We start from the raw sequence: 5,000 nt of genomic DNA, 5'->3' as shown, positions 1-5,000 counted from the left end.
TAAGCAAAATAAACCGGCTTTTGGCGCTTGCTGTCCTACATGCCCATGTATCTACACAGTTGTGTTGTGATTGAGTTAGTCGTATTGTGTCTGATTGGATAGTGGAGTCAAAATTCGGGTTTTGCTACAATCAGGCCCGCGGCCCACGGCCCGCCACGGCCCAGCGGCCCACGGCCCACGGCCCACGGCCCGCGACGGCCCGGCGGCCCGGTCCTGATTTTCCACAGTTTTTTGTCCAGCGGTAAATCTACGCGCATGCACAGACTGCATCGAGTTTGGGCGTGCAAAATGGACGACGGTGAGTGTAAATTTGTTTACCATTTTAATAATTATTTCAATCCTTTCTTTAGTTGCGTGTTGCTAAGTGAAAAACGTTGTCTCTCTCTGTTTACTCGTCTGTTTACAGAACCCGATAGAAGGGAAGTCCATTCTTAAACGATGTAAGTTATTTCCAAACCACAGTAGAAAATGGAAATTTCATAACCTAAATAATGAGATATGTGAACTGCGAATTGTCACTGAGTTGCGTTTCTCAGTTTATCAGGCAATCATATTCTCGCTTGTCATCAGATGATCTTACGGGTAATTCTGTGCAATGGCAGGGAACACTTATGAACGGCGGTAGATTTGCGTTTGCATGCTTTATTTGTGTAACTGGATCTGAAACTTAAAAAAAAAAAGATTCACATATTTCATTATTTATGATATTGTCACTTTCAAAGTATGGTTTGAAAATAACTTACATCGTTCGATAATGAAAGTCCTCTATTGTGCAATCGGTTTCTATAAAGAGACGAATGAACAGAGAATGAAAACGTTTCAACAAACAGAAACAAGGATTCAAATGATTATCAATTTTCCAAATATCGATTGTTATACTGGAAGTCCATTTAGATCTGACACTAGTACGGAGGAGTTCTGCAATATCCTGGGTGATTTCTTCCTAATTCAGAAAAACATGTCTACTACTCGTGGTTTAGGTATTACTGAGGGAAACATTCTGGATTTAGTCTTGACTAATAACGAATTCCTTGTTAGGGATGTAACCGTTCATCCGAATGCTACAAGAAAGCAGATTTCATTGGCTTGCGGGAGACTCTACATCACATACCTTGGGAATCAGTTATCTCCCATTTGAGGACTGTTTGACTAGATTTCAGAACATATTATTTTTTGCCATTAATCAATTTATACCTCAGGTTACACTTCGCCGTCGATCAAGACCTCCTTGGATAAGTAATGAGATAATGAAATTGATTTTAAAGAAGGAAAAAAATATGGAAGCGAATGAAGGCTAGTGGATCACCTGACTTGTTTTTGAAATTCAAGGAAATGAGGAAAATTACGAAGAAGCATATTCATTTTAGCTATATTCAGTATTTAAAAAATCTATCTATGATGCTGAAGACGGATCCTACACTTTTCTGGTCATTCCATTCAATGAAGTCGAAACGAAAGAGGATTCCATAAATTGCATGTTTATTACAACGAAGCGCATTCTACTAATCCAGCAAGGTGGAACTGTTTAATCAATGTTTTCGTACAGTCTATTCTGCCTCAACTTCCGAAAAAACATTTCCCATTGATGTTGTTAATCCGAACTTGTTGTTGAGCATAAAGACCACTGCAAGCGAAGTGAAAAGAATCCTACAAAATCTTGATGTCACCAAGGCAACCGGTGGTGACAACATTCCTGTCCGTATTCTTAAAGCTTGCTCTGAATAATTATCTAAACCTCTAGCCCTTCTGTTTAATAGATCCTATTCTTTAGGAAGAGTTCCTGTACAGTGGAAACTCGCCAACATTTCACCAGTTCATAAAGCAAATGAAAGGGACTTTGTGGATAACTACAGATCTATCGCTCTTCTGTCCATTCCAGAAAAATGTCAAGAGCGTATAGTGTACTCAGCAATTTATTCCCATGTCTCAGCTTACCTGTCAGATTGGCAGCATAGTCTTGTCAAAGGAAGATCTACTGCTACTCTACTAATCTTGACTCATCATAAGTGGGTAAAAGCCCTTGATGAGGGTCATCAAGTTGACGTAGTTTTCCTCGATTTTTCGAAGGCCTTCGACCGTGTTCCCCATCAGGCCTTACCGCAGAAGCTTTGTAATTTCGGTATTTCTGGGGCAACTGTTGAACTGGTGTCAAGATTACCTTAGTAATCGAAGACAAAGAGTAGTCATTGATGGTTATTCATCTTCTTTGACAGAAATCACCTCTGGTGTACCGCAGGGCTCTATTCTTGGGCCACTATTTTTTGTTTTGTTTATTAATGATTTACCCGATGTAGTTTGTTCTGCAAGCACAATAGCTTTGTATGCTGATGATAGCAAGATGTTTAGAGTAATAAACTGTGATGATGATCAGATGCTTTTCCAAAACGATTTGGATAAACTTTACCATTGGAGCCAACGCAACCTGATGGATTTCAACTCCAAAAAGTGCAAGATCATGAGAATTACTAAAAAACAAGTGCCCTTTACTAACAGAGTGCATTTGAGTTATACAGTTCCCGAGGAGGTCAAGGAATTTAAAGATTTAGGGAATATTGACTAACAACGGTTTATCCTGGAACTCTCATATTGATATGATCACTGGCAAGGCAAACAGAATGTTAGACTTAATTAAAAGAACGTGCATGGATCTCAAGGATGAATCTTCTCTAAAGACCTTGTAGTGCTCCCTTGTCAGATCGAATCTGGAATACTGCTCAGTCGTCTGGTGTCCATTCACCAAGAGAATCATAAACAAACTTGAGATAATTCAGCGTAGAGCAACCAGGTTTATTTTAAAATCGAATGAACCATACGATGTCCGTCTACGTAAACTCAATCTGTTAACTCTTGAGCAAAGATGTTTCGTTGGCGATGTTACCTTCTTGTTTAAGGCTCTCAATGGCCATTTAGATGTTGACTTTTCTCAATTCTTAGATTTTTATAGCCAAGAGGACCGTTACTTACTGAGACATTTTGATACTAAATCGTTAAAAAAGAAATACGCCAGGACAAACATACTTAAAAACAGTTACTTTTGTAGGACTGTGGATGAATGGAACAGTTTGCCTCTTGAGGTCCGTTCGGTATGCAATGTTGACAAGTTTAAGCTAGTGTTATTACTGGGTTGCCAAATCCAGTCGGAATCTGGGTTTCGTTTCGTGGGCTGGTTTGTTATTTTCCGTGTCGGGGAACGTCTTGCCTGTCACTCCCCTGCTAGGTGGTTTCTTTTTGTATTGAGTATTCTGTTCGTATTTTCTTAGGTTTGAGGGGGCTGGCGTAATGCGTAGCTTGCTCTGCGCAATTAACCTGTAATGGCCTCGAAAGTCATTGTAACGCGAATGGCTTTTTAGTATATCTTTAAAGAAAATATACCCACATGGAGCTCAAGAATGGAACGTCAAGACAGGCGGTGAAACAAAGATCTGGAATCTTAAAAAAGCGACGAGTAATGGACTTTGACAGCGTGAATCTTTCGCCCGTCGAGCCGAAATCAAAATATGCTGTACTTCTAATATTTCGCCAAGGTGGTGTTACGTACAACACTGAAACCAAATGGAAATTTCTCTGGTAACTTACGGGTTCAACAAAGACAGAGAAGGAATCGAACACCACAAGTAGATCTGTGATCTCTGTTGTGTGTCTCACAGTGTTTACTGAAGTCGCATCTATTTAAAGTTTGCCTGTTTGTCTGGCAAGTAACATTCATTTTAAGACTCAACTCAGCAAAGGTAAAAACAAATTGGAAATGTGACAGTGAAAAATTATTTGAATGGAAGCTTGTTGTCTCTTTTGTGCTTTATTATTTACGGTCAAGGTTCTTTCGAAAAGGGTTTGATGTGAACTGTCAGAAATTTATTTAATTGCATATGCTTTGTGATTGTGTGTTTCGCTTGCTCGCACGCAACTGAAATAGGAAGGGTTTCTTGCCTCATATAGCAAATATGTTGCTTGTTTCAATAAATGTCTCGCTGGAAAATATTTCTGTGAAATTTCTAGCTTTTGTAAATTTATCATGTGTAATTTTCGAGCTTAGCAAATTTGCATACATGTGTTGAAATGTGATTCGGGGAGAATTTTTGTGGTAACGCATAAGTCACGAAAATAAACAGGTCTGTTGGAAGCGTGCTTGAGTTTCAACAAAATGACCCCCAAAATCGGCAAAATATTGTGACGCTGATGAATAATAAAGAAGCTGCTATTACCAAAACGATGTAATTACCTGGTGATAAATAACATTGTCTTGGAGAGTAAATTTTTGATTTTCCAGAAACAATGGTCACTGTGACCTCTGAGAGTGATCTTTGTGTTGAATTCGCACATTTCTTGTCAAAATTTATAACAATTGAAAGAAAAAGAAAACTAGCAAAAACAAAAACCCGGTATCTTGGCATCATTTGACACAGATGCTTCACTGTTTCGCGAGTAAACATGCCGCGGTAACTTGATCACTGCGCCCGCTGAATTCAATGTGCGATTTACTCGGTGCAGCCAAACTGAGTACAATTACAACTAAACAACTAAAATGTCCCAAAATGTTTTTCGCTGATGGTAACTTTTTATATTCGTGGTTCAAAATTAATGTTGTTTTCGTGTCGTAAATTTCGTTACGGATGGCAAAATATTTTATTCTCGATCGACCGTCCTGAAACTTCCTTCTGCTCTTCCTTAAAACTGTGTATCCATATTTATTTACTTTTACATCAATATTTGTTTTGCATAAAGCAAGCTAAGAAAATCTGTATCTTGCTTGGTTCGCATTTGATAGCATTAAAATAGAATTTTCGGTCCTATGCTTCTGTTACTCAGTGGTATATTTCTTAGGTCGCCCATCCAGATACTATCCCACCGCACAGGGTTAACTTCAACTTTAAACTTTTGTTTACAAAACTGTCAGGTGCTGTCAGTACACGCTTACACTTGTGGTGGAAAGAAGTTGCATGATCAACATGTCAGCCCAGAAGCCAATGTTTCTCGATTCCCTTTTATTCTGTCAACATGTC

At 38.8% G+C, this 5,000-nt stretch overlaps 1 protein-coding gene across 1 annotated transcript in view; it reads right to left on the bottom strand.

Moving 5' to 3' along the window:
* The window catches only part of LOC138047042 (galanin receptor type 1-like), a 14,881-nt gene that overhangs the window by 2,265 nt on the left and 7,616 nt on the right, over positions 1 to 5,000 (bottom strand). The gene's annotated exons all lie outside the window — the stretch shown is intronic.

Source organism: Montipora capricornis, chromosome 4, assembly GCF_036669925.1.
Source record: "Montipora capricornis isolate CH-2021 chromosome 4, ASM3666992v2, whole genome shotgun sequence".
NCBI classification, from domain to species: domain Eukaryota; kingdom Metazoa; phylum Cnidaria; class Anthozoa; order Scleractinia; family Acroporidae; genus Montipora; species Montipora capricornis.
Note: the sequence above shows the minus strand (reverse complement) of the source record. Positions and strands in the feature narration are given on the sequence as shown.